This window comes from Macrobrachium rosenbergii, chromosome 48 (genome assembly GCF_040412425.1).
Source record: "Macrobrachium rosenbergii isolate ZJJX-2024 chromosome 48, ASM4041242v1, whole genome shotgun sequence".
In the NCBI taxonomy this organism is placed as follows: Eukaryota; Metazoa; Arthropoda; class Malacostraca; order Decapoda; family Palaemonidae; genus Macrobrachium; species Macrobrachium rosenbergii.
The window spans coordinates 69,603,575-69,626,133 of record NC_089788.1 but is presented as its reverse complement, the minus strand read 5'-3'; the positions used below and the strand labels follow the sequence as shown (position 1 = coordinate 69,626,133).

General features: G+C 38.1%; 1 long non-coding RNA gene across 1 annotated transcript; it reads right to left on the bottom strand.

Annotated features, from left to right (window-relative positions):
• Positions 1–735: 735 nt before the first annotated feature.
• LOC136831500 (uncharacterized) lies at positions 736–13,882 on the bottom strand. The gene is made up of 3 exons (XR_010850910.1): positions 13,752–13,882; positions 7,521–7,660; positions 736–4,801 (listed from the first exon to the last, which is right to left on the bottom strand). It is a non-coding gene; the product is annotated as an uncharacterized lncRNA (long non-coding RNA).
• Between the last annotated feature and the right edge of the window lie 8,677 nt (positions 13,883–22,559).

Genomic DNA, 22,559 nt, shown 5'->3' with positions numbered 1-22,559 from the left:
GGTGGAGGGTTGCGGGTGGAAAGCAGACTGTGGGTGGAAGGCAGGCTGTGGGTGCAGGGTTGTGGGTGGAAAGCAGGCTGTGAATGGAGGGTTGTTGTTGAAAAGCAGGCTGTGGGTGCAGGGTTGTGGGTGGAAAGCAGGCTGTAGGTGGAGGATTGCAGGTGGAAAGCAGGCTGTGGGTGGAAAATAACCTGTGGGGTGGAAAGCAGGCTGTGGGTGAAGGGTTGCGGGTGGAAAGCAGGCGGTGGGTGAAGGGTTGTGGGTGGAAAGCAGGCTGTGGGTGAGTTGTGGGTGGAAAGCAGGCTGTAGGTGGAGGGTTGCAGGTGGAAAGCAGGCTGTTGGTTGAGGGTTGTCGGTGGAAAGCAGGCTGTGGGTGGAAAGCAGGCTATGGGTGGAGGGTTGTGGGTGGAACATAGGCTGCGGGTGGAGGGTTGCCATTACGAATAAAAATATGTTAAAGGCAACTTTGTGCCATTAAGAATAAAAATATGTTAAAGACAACTTAAGACACATTGGCTGTCCGTGCAAACAACGTTCAAATTGCTATTAAAAAAAAAAAAAAAAAAAAAAAAAAAAAAAAAAAAATTTGCTAAATCTGCCGGTATAGCAGTCTTCAGTTCAGCCTCCTTTTACTTCAAAATCCTCTTTGATATTGGAGTGCTATTTGTGATGTTAAGTCTCCTTGAGTTGGGTAATATGAAAATCACGCTCAAAGAAAAAGCAAATTTACCGATACCGAATTATTTACCGTCTTTTATTTGTGTTTCCTATTTATTCCAATGTGGGATGGTAGTGAACACGACGCCCTTGGGAATGATGTTTGGTATTATATAAAACGTTAGTGACAGAAACGTTATAAACGTTCATACTTCACATTACAACATATGTAAATTATATTTTCAATCCCAAAATGTGATAATTGTTTAAAATTTTCCTGAAACTGTTTAAAAAATGGCATAATCTCAATGTGGCATTTCAAAGACACATCGCAACTCAGGATCGACAATTTACTTATTTCTGCCACTTTTGGTCATATAAAGCTTTGATCTACCAAACATACGCAAGAATTAACTTCTAATGTACCTTGGCGTTACTTACAATTAATAAAATGAGGAAGAACTATCAGTTAAACACTAAAATAAGACGGCCGGTGAGACACCATGGACGGTTGCCAGGAGCTCAGGTTCCAATAATATCCTAACAGCTTTGAGCGTTATTTTAGATTATTTATCGTTATCTATATCACATTATAAAGCCAATACTGAAATACGCGATATTATAAGATATTTAATAAAGACTATACATGGCATTTCTCGTTAGATCTTTTATTTTATGGCTACAACAAGATGTAAAGTTCCATCGATGGAGACTTTAACTGAAAACCCCGTATGTTTGGTCGGCTGTTCATGTAACTAAACTACAAGAAATATCGTTTAACAAACAAATGAACAATATAGCATCAACCTTTGACTGATTAATGATTAAAAAATAAATATCAAGTACAAAACAAAGTTAGATTTTATGTAAAGCCTTAAAAATCTCCGAGTGCTATTGTCGTATCGTCGGGTGACAAGACAACACTAAACGCCATTCACAAACAAACATAGAAAGAAGTTTGAATATAATTCATGTACAACATGTACACTCTGTAGTTGAAGAAGGTTACCTAACTTGATGAGAACTGGGCAAAAAAGCTGAAATACAGAAGTCCTTGTACATTTTAGTATTACAATACAGCACTTTCCCATTATTCAGACCTTCAAGTTCCATTTTAACATTAAGAACTAACTGAATCTTCATCACATTACTGATATTCAGTGGTAACTGTACAGAACATAATAAAAAAAATTATACCTAAACCTAAATATCTCCATAGTTCAAGACACTGCAACATTGGAAATGTTAAAATTTACAAAACCTATAAACTGGGAAATTTGTTAGTTAGTTATAAATGATTTGTTTAACCAGACCTCTGAACTCTTTTAGGGTTCTTCTCGGGCTGGGAATAAACTGGGAAAAAATATATGTGAATTTCAAAAGGCACTTACAAACGTAAAGCAACAAGCAACTCAAATATTTCCTTAACAATACATGTCTATAAAGGTGAATCTTAGTGACATTTTCTTAAGACAAGACAGTTTCATTCTGTTATATCACTTCTATTAACTGATCAAACTTTCACTGGTGCTCTGAGATGATACATTTTATATAAGAACACAAAGAGCGAAATATTTTCCCTTTCCTTTCTTTAAATCCCCATAATCTATTCCCACTTTGCTTCCTACTCCCTTAGCCTGACCTTACTCCAATTTACAATTTCCATGGAATACCAAGCCCTTCATAAGTCTTAGAAGGAAAGAGAAACACTTGACTTGTCATGTGAAACATGGTAATGATAATAGTCCACTACATACTAACTATCCTTATAGCAGAAGTTCATCAACAAATGAATTTCCCTTATTACATAGATGTCTGGAAAATATTTCTTGTTCTGTATGAAAAAATACTGGCTAGTTCCCAAGGTGATTTTAATTCTTAAAGCAAGTTCACTTATCAATTACATTAAGTAGTAATACTACCTATGTTGAATTACCTTGCTAGCAATAAAAGGCCCCTCAAAGTACCGGTGTTAATTTGAATTTATCTATAAATTCATATACCTAAAATCCTTGTCAGAGAATCAAAAACTATTCTGAAAGTACCACTTCCAAAACTAGAACCTTAACATAACAGCATTGTCTTGAAACATGAAGAGATGCCATGAAAATATTGCTCATTTGAAGATATACTTTTAATTGAAGCATCAGCTTTCAATAACTCTATTTTTAAAATTTACAAGATGCATTATTTCCATGGCAAACTTGAACAAATTTAGGAGACTATCATTACATCAAATAAAAATTATAGCAAGTTCTCTGTCAGCAAATCTGGGATAATAACTAATAAACATAATTCTGAAATATTTCCTGTTGTAAAATACAAACATACAATTACTTTTTTCTGTGATATCCTTCCCGTATTAATCTAAGCCTTTATGCAACTTAAATCTCTAGGTTTAAGCCCCAGTGTTTATGTACTTTTACAGTGGTATAAAACCTAGATGCATTAAAAAATTAACTTTACATTAACATGGATATACTGTAATACAAAAACTGAAACAAAGGCTCTGAGAACTATCTGCAATTGAAAAACTGTCGATAATTACTGATAATTATTCCATAAATGTTTTAAGTAACACCTCAGAGATTCGTCACTAAACTACTGTATATATAACCAAGACAAAAAATGTTTTATATACGTCAATATGATCTATTCCTCTTAGCTAATGAACCACTAGCTATTAAGCAGGTAAGAATCTTGTGGAAATTAAAGAATATTATCAGAACAATTTCCTATTGCTCTAAAGAACTCTGGGAAAAGTCAATGTCTCCACAAATCTGCTAAATAATTTACTGACAATGTAAATAGGGAACAACTACTATACTCTGAACAATATACTACCTGATACCACCTCCCAGAGCTTCCCTTGAGTCAACATAACAACCTACAATTGTTTATTACCTGATATACAAGAAATCAAACAATGGAAAATGCTTTTATCCTCTCGTGTAAGACTGCTGGGTACCTGACATCATGATATTGATGTTAAAACATAAAAGAATACCTGACGTTATAACATCATGCATCCTGTACAACCTGACAGCTGTCACTAGGCCTATGGAAGTCCTGTCTAGCCCTGAGCCAAACCTGTGATAAATAACAGTTGCCTTTGCACAGTCTCTGTGACATAACCTTTCGTGTTATGGTATTCATTCTGGCATCATTTCAAAACAAAATACCTGTACTTTATTGTGGTATGTTCACAAAAAGCCAAGCAACAAATAGAGGGTCAAAACTGCAGTAAACTCAAAAGAGTTGGAAAAGCTGAAAATGACAACTTATATCTGACTCAATGGTTGGACTTTGCTGTTGCATCCACAATACTCCAAGGGGTTTGCATGCTGGTCAACTGAGAACTGATATTTTCAACCCCCCACCCTTGAAGGTGTTCATGGCAGTTCCTCTAATGTTGCTTTGGGTGTTTGTGTTCAACCCCACAGTCATCAGGCCATTCTGTGACCCATTTGTGTTTGGTCTTTTCTTTATGCTTTAAATTTCTTTATATGGTTTAATTGAAAGAGTAATTTAATTTTTTTTTTTTTTTAGTTGCTGCCAAGTCACCCAATGGCTCACCAGGCACACCCCACCCCATGGAAGCAGTTGGGGAGAGGCACCCTCTCTAGCATTTCCCTCCTCTAGCTCTGTATTTTGTTTTCCTTTTCTGCTCCTAGATCACAACTGAGAGGATGTCTTTGCAGTGTGTTAGATGGATGTCAGTCCGTCTTAGCCTGTGATTTCCTCTGATAAGTCTGTCATCTCGCTCTGGCTGCGTTGGAATGAGCAGGGCCCAAAGACTGAGACCAGTTGAAGCACTTGACGGTCATTATTGTTAGCTCTTCCCCGAACTATGGCAGCTTGTATCTAGTCTTTTGGGAAGAGATGGTGATGAATTGTAAAATTGTTCTGTTCCATAAGGCACTTACAGACTAGGGACTGTGTATTTAGAGACCCTGGGAAGAGCAGAGTCCCTTCGTAATCAGTTTTCAGCTAGCGCAGGAGAAAATCCAAAATGTAAGAACTTCAGGTTTGAATGTTAAGAAAATACAAATGATTAAAAATTTGTGATATTTTCTCCTAAGCCTTTGGAAACATGATATTGTAGAATATTCTTGGCATCTTCCCACCTCCAATAAATGGCTACCTGAAAGTAAAAAATAAATTTAAAAAGATTGAAATGTCTTAATTTCCTAATAATTTATTTATCTGCATAATCTTAATTTCCTGATAAATAAATTGTCTGCATAATTCCTAAATCACTTAAAAAGCAGACTACAACAAAAACTAAAAAGGAGCCAGAACCATTGCAATTTGCAGAGGTCCCAATGGATTGAAAATTTAAAATCCTCTTTTCTGCAAGGAGAAAAACTTAACATATCCAGCCACTTGCTTAAAGCCCAATTAATTACATTTCTAAGATTCAAGATCAAAACTGAATGTGTTACATACAAACCACTGACCATCCATTTTATTAACAGAGCACATCTATCTAATTCCAGGCCATTTCAAACCTCCCCTCATGCTTATCTAAATTATAAAAAGACAAGAGACCATATACAAAGTGATGGTTGGATGCACTTTTTGCAAATCCACGTTCAACTTTTTCCAAAGCCTGAGCTTCATTATTACATCCAAAATATTCACCTATCAAGTCAGGTCTAACATTTTTTTTATATCTATCCCAAAAGTTGGTAGTTGGCCATGAATGTCTGCCTGCAAACTTGTTAAAATGACTAATGACAAACCGCAAAACCTTCACCATTTGGCATGATACTATGAGGTGCTTTCAAGAGGCTGCTCATGAGCAGAAAAGGCAAAGGTCACAATACCCAAGAGACCAAAATACATACCAAATTGCACCAAAGCCTCTTCTCCATTGGACAATAACTGCTGAGGAATTCAGAATGTATTCATATGAAGCTCCTAAATCGCCATACTGCACTGAATTCACAGATACACAGATGGTATTACCATTGAAATCTATTCAGCCATGAGTGGGCTTAAACTCTGGAACAGTCCAATGATAACAGGAATTACGAGGCAATCCATGTTAGCTACCTGCAGACCCAAATTCCTAATCCATTCTGTCGCCCGTGCAAACCCAAGGATGATCACCTTATCAGGCTGCTGTGAAGCATTCATCATAGTTGTCTCTATCCCAAAAAAGACAAAAAGCTTTAACTACTCCAGACTGAAAAACTAAAAGTACCACACAGAAATTTACACTGGCAAAGAGAAAAACCAGAACACCAAGGCAAAAAATGGGCAGGAAGTGCTAAAACAACTGGCTTCTTGGATAGAAAGGCAGTAATGCTGCCTTCCTATGAAGGCAGATAAGAGAGAAAACTGATGTGCCTCAGCGTTACTGGGGTTAAACTAAGTTCGGCTGCGCCCACCTTCTTCACCGCCGTTGGCTGTTTCCTGTTGCCACCAAAATCCTTGTGCTATTTGTAACCGGACTCCAGCAATGCCAGAGAATTTCCCTTAAGACAAAAGGTTTGTTGTGAAAAACAGAAATTGATTAAAAATTAATTTTGAAAAGATGGCACTACTCCTGTCTAGAAATATCAAAATTTGTTCTATCTGAATGGTGGGGGTCCTTCAATGGCAATTAAATTCAGGTAATATTCTGAAGTCAAGCCTGAGAAGGCTGAGTAATAACTGTATTCCTCTTAAGACAGTTTTTGAAATGTCAGCTCTATCTATGGTGTGTCTTAAGCAAAGGATGATTCATCTCTCTCTGACAAGCCAAATCTGAATCAAGTAAAGCCCAAAAGAGAAATCAAATTTCTGATGTAACAAGAAAATTGGCAGGAGCTGCAAGAACTGGTGGTTAAGCAGCATCAGTGTCAAGATGAGTCAAACCAATGGCTTCATAATAGTCTAGCCATGAGCAGTATATCCATGAAAATGAAACTGCAGAAGTTCCAAACTAGCAGGAGAAAAGACAGAAACCAACAACAAACTCAAATGCCCTATACAATCCAGGATGTCAACTTTTAATGTGGTTACAGAAGGAACAAAATGAAACAAGGTGAGGCATCTCTTACTAAAGGTCTGCCTAATTTCTCGTTTCATCTACAAGACCTGTGAACAAGATGATACACATACAATGTAAAAGGCATGTTGCATTTGTAACTTGGAAAACAATGTCAACGTAGACAAACAAATGCTAAAAAAAAAAAAGTTTCTTATATAGAGTAAGCAAAATACAGTAAACTTACAGGAATCGTCAAGACTACTGAGCCAATGATACAGTGCCAAATGGGCAAGGAGGACACTCTCCCAAAGCAAAATGGCCAAAGTAGGTAAACCACCATCATGAAAATATTCTGCAACTAATCACCAAGGAATAAATGAGAAGCCTACAAAATGGGTCGTAAATCTTATCACAGACCATGGCCCTGGTGAGTATTTTTGTGGAAAATCACTAATACTGTGCTACATATTGTGTAAAATTCTGAATGGTTATTTTACTGAAGTTTGCTAAGGTAATCAAAAGCAAATCATCCTGATCTACTATCCCCAAATATACACTATATAATTAACTGAACATTACAGATTCCTTTTAGGAATAAATTGCCAATTTGATTTTTAATGTCTTAACTGGTGTGCCATCTGAAAAGTCAGTCCAGAGGAAATATTAAAGAGGAAACCAAGTTGCTTTTCCATAACTTCCATTTTCCTTTAAATATTTCGAAATTGAAAAAAACCTTTCCTTGTCTTATCTAACCAAACTACCAACCACTGTACTTCAATCAACATCACCTTCAATTACATAATAAAAGGGAGGACATTAAAGTTATTGCATTGTGTGGTCTGGCCATATTTCATTGTAGTCATGTACTGCGTATAGGACCTACCTTTGAACATTACTCTATGTTCTTTACATATGCACTTGAGCCACAATGGTTGTTTGGGAAGGCTGCAAAAGGTGGGCTACCTGGAGTACTGAGAATATGCCAAATCTTCCCAAGGTACTTGAGAGATGACATCTTGGTACCTGCAAAAAATATTCCGTATGTTCACTTTTCATAAGAGATTTGTTGCTAATGAATGAAATTTATTTAATAAGCTAAGGAACAAAATTTCTTTAAAAGTTTATAACAATGTTGAATTTAATGAAGTAATAAAACCTACTTCAATACTGCAATTTTTTTAATATTGTATAGGCACCAAATTAATAGTATGTACAGTATACCAGTTACCTACATTAAGTAGAATTTTTCCTCCACTTGAGTACATTGCTGCAAAATATCAACCAAAATATTTTGGCAGTTAAGCTAAAATACATCATCTTGGCAGAAGCACCAGCAGTTCCATGTCACTTCTGAATTCTAGCATGGTGAATCAACTTCATTACCAAGAATGTGGGTTCATCAGGTTATCCATCATAAAATGATAAAACAGATGGATAATTACACTGCAAATGCATAAAACTGTGTTATCTATGAGAGGACTGATTACTGATATTCTACTGCATTGTCAGTAGGGTTATCTATTATATAAGTTCCCTCTCTTCTGCTTGTGCACTTAACGAAATCCTCAAGTCTAGTCTTAATCACAGTCTTTCATGATTTTCTGGGATTTCCTACTGGTCTTTGTCTTGGTGCATCCATTACCTACTTCTTCTTTATAGCTGTTCCCTATCCATTATCATCAATTGGCCAGACTACTCAAATTTTTCCACTCAATCTATTTTCCAGCAGCTGAACATGTTACTCAACTTCATATATATCTTCTCATTACACTCTAGCCATCAATGATGGCTGCATTACCTTGAAATCTGGTTCCTTTGTTGGAGGCCATATATCAGCTGCAGAAAGTTATATAACACTTACCTCAACACCTCATCTAAGCTGTATTACTCATTCTTGGTTGCCTTTCTCAATGCCTGCATCACAAAGTAGTGTCCCTAACATTACACCATTTCTCTTCCTTCTAACCACCAGAATTGCATCGGAGACCCCCACACACACTGTCTTAAATCAAGCCACAAACCATATTCAGCTCTCAACGAACACAATGCATGGGAAAGAACTAAAAAGTTTTCTTTTGTCAGTGACTGGCAGGCTCTGAGATTGTTGTGCCACAAACTCGTGAACAACAAGAATGAGAAGGGTTCCCTGCCCTCAAGTGCTGAACAAGATATGATGGCTGTGGAACTTATCAACTCGTGTCAACCAGGTTAAAGCTAGCAGAAAAACTGTGATGAGACCTTGGTCTGATGCATCCCCCAAGAGCTCTATGGCAACCAAGTTAGGCAAAACTTTTGAACTCCTATGAGAACGAACAAAGCTACCAATGAAGAGAAGTTCAAGCCCTTCATTCAAAGACCCGGCCTGAGGTAGAGCAATCAGCTTCATCAACTTGACTGTGAGGTGCTTGTCTTCATGAAGGCACACAAGGAAGTGCCATCTCCTGAAAAGTAGCTCCAACTGAAGCAAGACCCTGTCCATGATACCAGCCATAGAAGATGGCCCCTAATTACCTATTAAACATTAGCCGAGATGCACCACAGGCAACCAGACATCACCAAACCTACCTGTGAGAAAAGCCTCTTCTCTAGAGAACCACTGGAAAACTTTCAACCGAGAAGGTTGAGGGGCTGAACCACCTGGTGGTAGTACTTCAAAATGGGCATCTAACAGAGGTTAGAGGAGTGAAACCATGGGGAAATCTCTGAATGCCTCAGCTAGAGAGGCTATGACAGTATGATATCACTTGTCATGGGGCCAATGAGGCAGCCAGGGGTATCTGAACCCCACAATGTCATACCATGTTAATTAATCACCAAATCTGACTTACTGCAGAAAGTCATGGACCTCTAGACTGAACTAATAGAGCTGGAAGGCATCCTGAGCAGCCCAGGGGTCTGGAACATGAGTTAATTTTCTGCAGTTCCTATGGATTCCAAACAACACAAAATTTGTTCAACTGACATGAAAATGCTTAAGAAAAAAACCACAATCTACAAGTTTTTTTGTGATACTGTACCAGCATTCTGATAAATGATGATCAAGGTATCTTGGTTGACTAGTATATGTCATTTAGGCTATCAAGCCTAGCACTGGGACACTTTCTTTCATTGAGCATCTTAGACAGTGAAACGAGATAGTTGGAGTGGTTGAACAGCACCGTTAAAGGATTCTGAAAATAAAAACAAGAGTCTAGAGGTGACACTGGGGGAAACTCTAAAGTTGTAACAAGTAAAAGTTAAAGAGGTTGGTAAGACTGAAGAAAGGATGTGGGGATGGAGATAAAGTAAAAGTTTAAAAACTTTAATAAGTCCCGTCCAAACAAGCCAACAATGTCAGCAGACAGAAGTATGAAATTTGTTCTTAACAGACTCGCCACTTGTGTCTGCTGTACACGACACCAAGGTGTACGTTGGGCACCTTGAGCAAAAACCAAGAGCCAATGCATTACTTATATTTCATAGAAAACTTGTAACTTATGAGAGCATATACTGTACTTAATTACTGATAATGCTAACGCATTATTATGAAAGTATTTACTGGAATACTGTACATCAATTGTGAACATGGGTATTATAATTTAGTAAATTTTAAATTAAAATATACAATTAATATACAAACTATTTTTTATATGTTAAAAAATACATCACAATACAGGATTATTTTTGGATATGTACGGTTATTTATTTTAGGTTTCCCTCATGCTAGTCTCCTACTTCACTGTAGGCTAATTTTATCCAGTCAAGTTAGGTTATGGGTCCATTCTTAAATAACTTTTGGTCTTACTAGTTCCCTTCAGTAATTCATTTAATACTGTAACATGACTTCTTGGTTTTTCTTATACATAAACCAGCTTTTCACCATTTCCTTTTGTCCAGCATTCCTCTCGGTTTTTAATGCACATCCCTAACAATTGGGCCCAAAGTGCCATGCACTTCCTATTTTTTTTTGGCTATGAACCATGCTATAGTTGCTATTACTGTTGCAAACATTTTCTTCCAGCCCAGAAGCTACCCAAACATGGCATAAGGACAACATTAAAACTGTGCTTACAATCTCTATCTGGCAACATATTAAGTACACCAGATACTGTACGCTCATGGCCTAGTGCACCACATGAGGAGTACTGACATCACTACTTCAATGCAGGGCATGGTAAGTTGGGGCAAGGGCATTCCAAGGGTTGACAGTTTTCATCATTGTCAAAGAGCCTATGATGTAAAGTCCCAAGTTGTTAAGTGTTTTTGCAAGATCTGCCTTTTTCTCACGTGTATGGTTTAATTTGCAGTAAATGACATACCACAGCAAAATCTATGGTAGATCTAAGCCGGCTGTCCGTGGTGGGCTAGGTTATGGCAGTTGACATTTTTTTATAGAACTTTACTTGCTGAACAAGAATTTAAAGTAATATTTTGTCGCTCGGCTGTAATTAAGCTGTAAATTACCCTAGAACTGTAACCGACGGTAAGGGGGACCTGTTGGGAATCTGGGTCCTGGGTGGGTAAAAACACTTTCGAGAATAGCTCACGGTGAGGGGGACCCGCTGGGAATCCGGGGTTCTGGGTGGGGTAAATAACTTGGGAAAAGGTTTGGGCAACTTATTGTTGTATTTCTAGTTATATACGTCATTTGGAACACGAAAAAAAAGCGTAAAAATAAGTGGGAATAAATGGACAGCACGAGCCGTTGCAAAGGTACTTTTCACATATCACTACTACTGCTGATTCCAGGCCATGTCACGCATGCGCGGTCTTACAGGGGAGCTTTCGGTTCATCCAATGCCTCCAACTGAGAGAGTTGTTGGTGGGATTTTTGGCGGGTGGCTGTACCCAACCAATCACTTTGCAACGTTACCCCAACATTACATTTCACCCAGGTGGAGAATTTTGGGGATACATAAACTCAGTTACATGTATTCCTTTTGCTCAACTGTTTTATAACCGTTTCCTATTCGTTGTAGCTTGTGCCTACAACGTTCTTCCAGTACTTTTCCGTTCACAAATATATTGACGTCTCTTCGCAACATGATTTTACCATAAATAACTTACAAAATTACTTTACATTTGTCGGCAGACACCTGAAGCATGTATATGGGGTAGGAGGAGAAGGGTCTTGCAGGACGTTTCGCTACCACTTTCTCTCAGTGACGTTAACAGAAACCTTTTTTTACATATTTTGTAAGCCCAGTGGTTGGCGCGCGCAGCGCAACATTACCGCTTGCCAGAGCATACGAGCCTGCCAGATTATTTTTAAAAATGCGGATAAGGCGCGCAGCGCTGCCCGCTACCCCAAAACTGAAAGCAGAAATACACTTTTAGCACCCCAACTTCATCCTTCCTACCCTGTTCCGGTGCAGTTCACCGCACAGTTCACTCACTCTTCAACCCAGCATGATGACGGACGTCACCCGGAACCTCCCGCTCCTCTGAGCCTGTAACCAAGTGCAATTTGCCTCTTACCTGTGTCAACTGCTACCTTAGTTATAAGGACTACATTGTACCGGGGACAACTATTGTATCTGATTGCTGGAGAGCTTATGACTGCCTGAAGGACGAAGGCTACGTGCACTTAACCGTCAATCAATCCATGAACTTTGTGGACCCAGTAACTGGTGCGCATACAAATACTATTGAGAGGAGGTGGAGGAAACTTCGTGAGACGACGCCTGGGTACGGCCGTGGGAGGTACAACTGTCGGGTACTTGGAAGTAGCCCATTTTAAAATCCACTTTGATGACCCGAAGACGAGGCTCCACGCGTTTGTAAAGGTGGCGGCTGAATTGTACCCTCCACCCCTTTAAGGTAAGGTTCCTAAACTATCTTCTTTATTAGTAGGTAGTTAGGTCACCTGTGTTTTGGTGTTATTAGGTTTTAGTGCTTTTCATGTAGGAGCGTTATTATTTTTTGGGTAACTGTCATTTACCGCCATGTTTCTACATAACAGTCCTACGTCACTTTACCAACTTGTACCTTTTGTGCAGTACCTCTCCTCCCCTGCTGAACATATGGCTCCCTAGTGGTTACGTAACCCAAGATGGCGGATTTGTTTACCGTTTACGTTTCTTCGCCCCGATGGCAAGCAACGGTTAGTGTGTAGTTGAGGTAGCCTGTGGCAGTTGACGTTTTTCAGTGTTGCTTTGCTTGCTCTGCATGAGTTTAGGGTAATATTTTGCCCGTCGGCTGCAGCTAAACTGTAATTTACCCTTGAGCTGTATGCGCCAGTACAGGGGACCCACGGTACCGGTGTGCAGTCTTCGAGGGTCAATTACGCTTTAGTTACAGCCGACCGACAAAATTTTACTTGAAATTCTTGTTCAACAGTCCAAGTTCTATAGAAAAACGTCAACTGCCATAGGCTACCTCACCGCGGACAGCGGGCTTAGAATTACCCCAAGCCCTAGTCTACATTTTATTTTAACCACACTGGGTCTGGGGGCCAGTTGCCTATAGATCCTGCACACACCAACTAAGCTTAAGTGCTGTGAGGTTTATATTAATGCATACTAAACTACGTTAAGCAGTATATCACTGCGGGGAAGACTGGCTGTGTAACAATACCTCCAAGCAAATTAAAAAATTCTTAGGATTACTCAGCCATGTCGGGTACAGTAACAATATACGACAATAAAGCAAACTGCCTAAAGCACTGGGCACAGGACTGCAATGTGAAAAGAAGATACCAAGCACTTGCAGCCTCAGGTTAGTTTGCAGAACGATGGGATCAGGACTTTCCGATGTTTAGTGCTATTTGGAAAAGGTGGGGGGGGGGGTCAAGCCGGCCAGGTGAGAGCACGCCGCCCTAAGCGAGGTTAGGATGGTAAAGTCAGGAAATGGCATTCTAGGAAAGGTTGGGTTTATTTTCGTCTGCGGAACTTGTTCCCGTCGTTCTACAATTACCCTTGGTCTTATTTTGACACATTCCAACGTTGCAATTAAAATGGCAAAGTAAATGTCTTTGGGAACTTCATCCATTCCTCTGGTCTACACCTTATTCGCACCCAGGTAGGAAAGTCATCGCAGCTCTGACCTTTCCACAAGTAATGAAAGTTCTCATCTACCCATACATTCATCAATACTTGTCCTGATCTCCTACATCAAAAGGATCAACATTTCTTACTATTACCAATAATCAGAAGATACACTATCACCTTCACGAAGACTCCACAACGGTCGCCCTACTAACAACCAATGACGGCCATTACAGTACCCTGGCCTGTTGGAAATGGAAACTATGGTTTTGGGATCCTTGAAGAATGACGTCACCTCTACAGACTTAAAGACAAATTAGAAGTTAGGAAAGGTATGTTAGCTTAACAAAAATACATTTTATGACGTACAAAACTGAGATGGAGCATCCGCCTTTGGAAATAAGGAAATACTAAGTTACCCAATATTCATACACAACTTCCACAAAGGGGCCATGAGGGATGAATTAAGCAAAGCCAAGCAGCTGTAAGCATGGTGTCATTTCGCACGGACAAATCAAAAGTGAAAATATTTGTAAATCTTAAGAAAATGTCTGGATGCCTTATTCTAGTAAAAAGTAAGATTAAATTCAACTGCCATTTATTTCAAAGTTTTTCATCATTTCAGTTAACGTACCTTTTTAACATGACCAACTGAAAATTTGGGCAAATTACAATTCTGTACAGTAAATGTTCACAAAATTAATACACAGCTTCGAAATACACTCAAACACTGTAGGAATAAAGAAAATAGCAAATGAGTAAAGAATTCAGGATTTTACCTTGACAGCAGCCCACTGATAAATTTATACCATCAACGGGAGATTGTTAAATATACGTGAATAATTTCGAGGCAGTTTAATATCTGTCAGTGATATAATCTTGTGAGACTGACACCTGTATCATATGACATTTACCATCCAGAAACTACTCATAATTTTTCACGAGCATACTAATGCCCTCTACTCAGACATCATTCAGCTATGCCTCTCCTCTCTTTCACATTCAAAACATTCAGTACTCAGATACTCAATCACCACTGGGATACACTCGTCAACCAGCCTTTCTCCATTTACATCTTTATTTTTTGATTCATTTGCCCATTAACATTTTTCCCTGTATCTACTTCCTTGTAAACAAACTGAACCCCATAAGTTCTCGTTCACCTCTCCCTTCGAATTTACTTACGTTCTGTTCGGATTTCCGTTTTCTCTCGCTGACTGAAAATAAGAAAAAACGGTGCTTTAGGATTCGATGGGAAAGTTAATTAAATATTTCTTAAAACTTGTCAAAATTGCCTGTGATTGGAGAGAATAACGATTGATTTGTTAAATAACTGCGAAAGAATACACCATAAATCGAAAAAACTTGCTTTTACCTGGAAACCTATGATCATCATCATAAAAATACTGAGAACATGATACTTCGAATGTATTTTTTATTATATAGACGTGTTTGCAACAATGCTTAAGTTCTAAAACTTACCTTAAAATCTGTGACTTGCAGTAAGTTTCTTGGACTAAATGTAATTCTTTTCTATATATACTTATCCATGAGAGTTAATCAGTAACCTTTATTTTCATATAACACATATAACATCATTAAACCTTTGTACAGTACTTTGTGTCATCCATCATATAGATGCCGTTGCAGTCAGATTCACAAATAGCTTTAAGAAGGAAACTGTAATTTCATAAAGAAGAATGTACAAGAAGTTCTATGACATGCACCTCAGGTCATGTGTGATAAATCTGCTTTTAATCTATTACATTTCCTATTAAATTTTCAATTAAATTCTTCTGAGTTTTCTACAACTCGATATTTGACTCATGAAGACGTTTTCAATAATGTATGCATGGGGATTTGATGAGCTGCTAATGAGTCTTCTGTGAAGGTGTGAAAATGCTAATATTGTGGAAGTCTTACTGTAAAGGTCACCCACAGTTCATTAAGTATGAACATGAATGTGGCAAGGACTATCCTGTTGTTTTCTCTCTGGAGCCAACCAATTTTAGAGCACTGGGGCTACTTCCCAGGAGGGAGGTTGGGCTCCTGCCAGGCCGGGAAGCATACCCGGAGAAGGGCCTCACCACGGGGGACCGGGAAGTGTAAGTGTGTATGGGGGGGCGGCACCCCCAGCAGTTAGATCTTCCCGTTGAACGGTTAAATTTATATAAAATGAGAACATTTTCGATGTCGTTAAATCGACGGATATTTCGCCTTCCCTTTAAGCGTATTCGCCGAGATAGATTTACTGAACCGGAACATTTAAGGTAATGCTTTATGGATGATACTTGGAGTAAACATAGGTCTACAATAATTTTTTTTATAGTGAAAAACATAATATATACATCTACGCAACGAAGAGAATTTACCACTCCAAGATAAAACCACGTTACAATAACTACAGTATATCTCCAAAAATACTTCGTTCCAAAACGAGCGTGCCCAAATATGAACACAACATCAAACAGGACCCGACAGATGGCAAGGGCGTGGTGAGATAAGCAAGCAACTGCCTCTCCAAATATAGCAGAGGTTATGTCTCGATTACGTATGCATTGTGGGGAATTATGTATTCATGCATCTCGACATTATAATATAGGTTACCTTCTCCGACGGCTGGTGCGTGAGATAATTATTAAGCCTCTCTCTGTCTCTCGCTAATACGCACGCACACACACACGCGCACACACACACACACACACACACACACACACACACACATATATATATATATATATATATATATATATATATATATATATTTTTTTTTTTTTTTTTTTAAATCAAATAACCAGAAAGTATCTATATACATCTATATTATTTTTTTTTCACAATTACATAATTTTCTGCCTGTGCATTAAGTAACGTTTAGCAAACAAAAATGATTTCTCCTTTGGTTGGAAAGCGCTCAAATCCATAAATGTGGAGATATGTGAATCAGTCGGAAGTTGAAAGGAAATTATATTTGATTAACTTGACACCCACAGAAGTTAATGGACCCCTGTGAGTAATGTATAATACTTCAAGTTTTTAAATGTATTCTTCAGAGGCCAGTTTGCGCGGAGCAAAATCTACTTTGCTGTATGAGAGAAAATGCCGATTTCGTTTCTGAAAGGACACTCCAGATGCCGGTATTCGCAAATATTAAGCTTTAGTACAAAACACAGCAAGAAAACTGAACAATGAGAAGAGTCTTGATATGGAGAAACAAAGCCTCAATTACGTATGGGTATGTATATTTAAAAATAAACCTCTACAGAGAGCTTCCGGGAATCTGTTCGATTCCCCTTTCGGTACGTATATTTAAGAATAAATATCTGCAGAGAGCTTTCAGGAATCTATTCGATTCCCCTTTTGGTACGTGTATTTAAAAATAAATATCTGCAGAGAACTTTCAGGATTCTGTACGATTCCCCTTTTGGTACGTATATTTACAAATAAACACCTCCAGAGAGCTTCCGGGAATCTGTTCGATCCCCCTTTTGGTACGTATATTTAAAAATAAATACTTACAGAGAGCTTTCGGGAATCTGTTCGGTTCTCCACAACTGTGGATTTTTTTCTCCAATGCAAAGAGCAATACTCAAAAAGTGAAGTCAGTGGGTCCTGCGTATGGCGGACAATCTCGTTTTTTTTTTTTTACTTTTATTTTCATTTTTCGAGTGAAAATTTAAAATTGTTGGTGGCCTGGGATATTATGAAATCGCAAACCCCATCCCTCCCCACCCCCCAAAAAAAAATAACTCAGCAGAGAATTCCAGGTAGTTTTCGAAGCCATTACTTTACAATGACTTGCTAGCACATACTTTAAATAGTTACTTTCCCATACACATATATAATTATGCTTGATTCTCTCTCTCTCTCTCTCATCCACACATGACAAGATTATTTTTCCCTAATTAAGAGCGTATGATGTTATGATACGTACATAGACACCAAACAGACATACACAATAACTGATTCTCTCTCTCGCTTTCTCTCCCATACAACAGAACAAGATTAATCTTTTTCTAATTCGGTGTCTATGATAAAGTGGTACGTGAACACCAAACCTCTCTCTCTCTATCTCTCTCTCTCTCTCTCTCTCGCACACGACCACACGCGGGCGCAAGATTAACATGTCTTGAACCTATTTGCGATGAGGTGGAAAACGAACGAGTTTCAACATAATTCAAAGTCATTCTCACTTCTTATACTTTTTTTTTGCTAACCTTTTGTAAAGTCATGAAAACTCACATTTAATTGTGACGTGATTAAGATTGCGTACCAAGGGCAGCAAATGTCTATGAATGGTCCTTTAAATATTATCAGTCAGTATTGGCACCCTACACATCACAGATATTCTAAAGAGATTCGATTCACATGGCATAATGAAAACACACCCAGACAAAAAAAAAAAAAAAAAAAAAAAAAAAAAAGGCGCGCTTATCAAATAACTTCTGATACGCTCCTGCGCGCTCGCAGGGCCCGTATTGGTTTAAGATAGATTCGAATTATTGGTATTTTCAAAAGGAAACATTTCCACATGCGTTACCATGACAGAAAAAGGATGGATGCAGCGGCAATGCGAATATTTGGACGAGGTCGCGCGCGCGCTCGCAATATTGGAATCAGATAGTTCCATATCTATATTTCCAGACGCCACGTTTTCGTTTCGAATTACATATAAATTCTTGTGGAAAAATCTTAACAGATTACACGCATATACATATACTGACACAAACAAAATAATATATAAATACTGTATATATATGTATGTGTAATATGTATATATATATATATATATATATATATATATATATATATATATATATATATATATATATATATATATATATATATATATATATATATATTATGTGTATATATATTTATATACAGATATAGATATACACACATATATATATACTGTATATATATATATATATATATATATATATATATATATATATATATATATATATATATATATATATATATATATATATATATATATATATATATATATATGCCTGCGTGGATATGTGTAATTTGTCTTAATCTTTTGGAACACTGACAGAATGCTAAATTACTACTTCAACCCACGAGTCACAATTTTCTCATTTTTTTGTCACCTCCGAAGGCAATCTCACAAATTTACTTGATGTTCAGCTAATCTCACTTTACGACTACTTTTATTATACTTAATCATCTCTTTGAGCTTGTCACTTGCACTCCTTAATATGAAGACCATGTGTCACTCATTAATTTTAATTTTTTCTTCATTTTTTTTCAGTCCTTTAATGACCTTCATGTTTTACATCAACGGAATACTCTGTCATTTTTCATTTTGTTTCGTTAACTTTTATTTATACTGATTTCATAAAGAAAGCAGCATATAAAGTAAAAAAAAAAAATTGCTGAAATAAGCAGCAAATACAATTGTTTTGTTTACGAATCTTGCGTCACAACAAATGTGGTCACTGACTCCAAAAGGAAATACAATTTTTTTGTTGACGAATCTTACGTCACAACAACTGTGGTCAGTGACTCCAAAGCAAACTGACACGTGTGTGACAGACCTTTGAATGTCTTCGAGACAAACCTTGAGGCTATACTTATATTTTAGGGGCTTTTCATTTCCGGGTACTTTAATCTCCTTCCTACTCCGCCCTGCTCTCTCTCTCTCTCTCTCTCTCTCTCTCTCTCTTCTAAATCTTACAGTTTTTTTTTTTACATATGATCACCTTATCTATTTTGTCGGTACTAGTAGATAGATGTACATTTATCATTATTACACAATTAGATACTTAAAAGTATTTAATTAATGTTATAGAAATAGGTGATATATTTCTTGTTCATTTTTCGAATTACGAATTAAAATAAACTTCTTTGTCGCCTATATATTATCTATAACGAGGAGTGACGACCATCTTAAGTTTTAAAAGACTATTTTTTTCAATCAAACTTTTTTTCCACACCACCACTGAGGTAAAAGTCAAGGTGCGCTTTTTTTCGAGAGAGGTTTCCCCTGTAGGCCTAATCCTCTCTTTTTTATATAATTTACTCAGAAAACTCGTCATCAGAGCTATCAGCTATGTTGATGACAAAACTATCAACCAACTTGTCTACAGCCACATCTTGCCGGGCATCCTCTTTCTGAATTTTCTCCATGTGCCCTACTGCATTCTTCCAGTTTTCCGCCGTGACATTATTCAATGCTTCTTGCACTAAAATTCTGAGGTCTGCCAGTTTGAACGTATTCTTTTTCGCTATATAAGACTTCACCTGAGCCCATATGAGCTCAAATCTTGTAGAGCTGGGTTAAGGTCGTTCAATGAGATTAGAAGACGTCTTCCCCATACAGTACAATTGGCAACGCCCTTCAAAAACTATCCCCATACAGTACAATTGGCAATGCTCTTCTAAAACTATCCCCATACAGTACAACTGGCAATGCTCTTCAAAAACTATCCCATACGGTACAATTGGCAATACTCTTCTAAAACTATGCCATACGGTACAATTGGCAACGCCCTTCAAAAACTATCCCCATACAGTACAACTGGCAACACTCTTCTAAAACTATGCCATACGGTACAATTGGCAACGCCCTTCAAAAACTATCCCTGTACAGTACACTTGGCAACACCTTTCTGAAACTATCCCCATACAGTACAGTTGGCAATGCTCTTCTAAAACTATCCCCATACGGGACAACTGGCAACGCCCTTCAAAAACTATCCCCATACAGTACAACTGGCAACACTCTTCTAAAATAATGCCATACGGTACAATTGGCAACGCCCTTCAAAAACTATCCCTGTACAGTACAATTGGCAATGCTCTTCTAAAACTATCCCCATACAGTACAACTGGCAACGCCCTTCAAAAACTATCCCCATACAGTACAACTGGCAACACTCTTCTAAAACTATCCCATACGGTACAATTGGCAACGCCCTTCAAAAACTATCCCTGTACAGTACAATTGGCAATACTCTTCTAAAACTATCCCCATACAGTACAATTGGCAATGCTCTTCTAAAACTATCCCCATACAGTACAACTGGCAACACTCTTCTGAAACTATCCCCATACAGTACAATTGGCAACACTCTTCTGAAACTATCCCCATACAGTACAATTGGCAACGCCCTTCAAAAACTATCCCTGTACAGTACAATTGGCAATACTCTTCTGAAACTATCCCCATACAGTACAATTGGCAATGCTCTTCTAAAACTATCCCCATACAGTACAACTGGCAACGCCCTTCAAAAACTATCCCCATACAGTACAACTGGCAACACTCTTCTAAAACTATCCCCTGTACAGTACAATTGGCAATGCTCTTCAAAAACTATCCCATACGGTACAATTGGCAACGCCCTTCAAAAACTATCCCTGTACAGTACAATTGGCAACACTCTTCTGAAACTATCCCCATACAGTACAATTGGCAATGCTCTTCAAAAACTATCCCATACGGTACAATTGGCAACGCCCTTCAAAAACTATCCCCATACAGTACAATTGGCAACACTCTTCTGAAACTATCCCCATACAGTACAATTGGCAATGCTCTTCAAAAACTATCCCATACGGTACAATTGGCAACGCCCTTCAAAAACTATCCCTGTACAGTACAATTGGCAACACTCTTCTGAAACTATCCCCATACAGTACAATTGGCAATGCTCTTCAAAAACTATCCCATACGGTACAATTGGCAAAGCCCTTCAAAAACTATCCCTGTACAGTACAATTGGCAACACTCTTCTGAAACTATCCCCATACAGTACAATTGGCAATGCTCTTTCAAAACTATCCCATACGGTACAATTGGCAACGCCCTTCAAAAACTATCCCCTGTACAGTACAATTGGCAACACTCTTCTGAAACTATCCCCATACAGTACAATTGGCAATGCTCTTCAAAAACTATCCCATACGGTACAATTGGCAACGCCCTTCAAAAACTATCCCTGTACAGTACAATTGGCAACACTCTTCTGAAACTATCCCCATACAGTACAATTGGCAATGCTCTTCAAAAACTATCCCCATACAGTACAACTGGCAACGCCCTTCAAAAACTATCCCCATACAGTACAACTGGCAACACTCTTCTAAAACTATCCCTGTACAGTACAATTGGCAATGCTCTTCAAAAACTATCCCCATACAGTACAATTGGCAACACTCTTCTGAAACTATCCCCATACAGTACAATTGGCAATGCTCTTCAAAAACTATCCCCATACAGTACAACTGGCAACGCCCTTCAAAAACTATCCCCATACAGTACAACTGGCAACACTCTTCTGAAACTATCCCCATACAGTACAATTGGCAATGCTCTTCAAAAACTATCCCTGTACAGTACAATTGGCAATACTCTTCTGAAACTATCCCCATACAGTACAACTGGCAACGCCCTTCAAAAACTATCCCTGTACAGTACAATTGGCAACACTCTTCTAAAACTATCCCATACGGTACAATTGGCAACGCCCTTCAAAAACTATCCCTGTACAGTACAATTGGCAATACTCTTCTAAAACTATCCCCATACAGTACAATTGGCAATGCTCTTCTAAAACTATCCCCATACAGTACAACTGGCAACACTCTTCTGAAACTATCCCCATACAGTACAATTGGCAACACTCTTCTGAAACTATCCCCATACAGTACAATTGGCAACGCCCTTCAAAAACTATCCCTGTACAGTACAATTGGCAATACTCTTCTGAAACTATCCCCATACAGTACAATTGGCAATGCTCTTCTAAAACTATCCCCATACAGTACAACTGGCAACGCCCTTCAAAAACTATCCCCATACAGTACAACTGGCAACACTCTTCTAAAACTATCCCCGTACAGTACAATTGGCAATGCTCTTCAAAAACTATCCCATACGGTACAATTGGCAACGCCCTTCAAAAACTATTCCTGTACAGTACAAT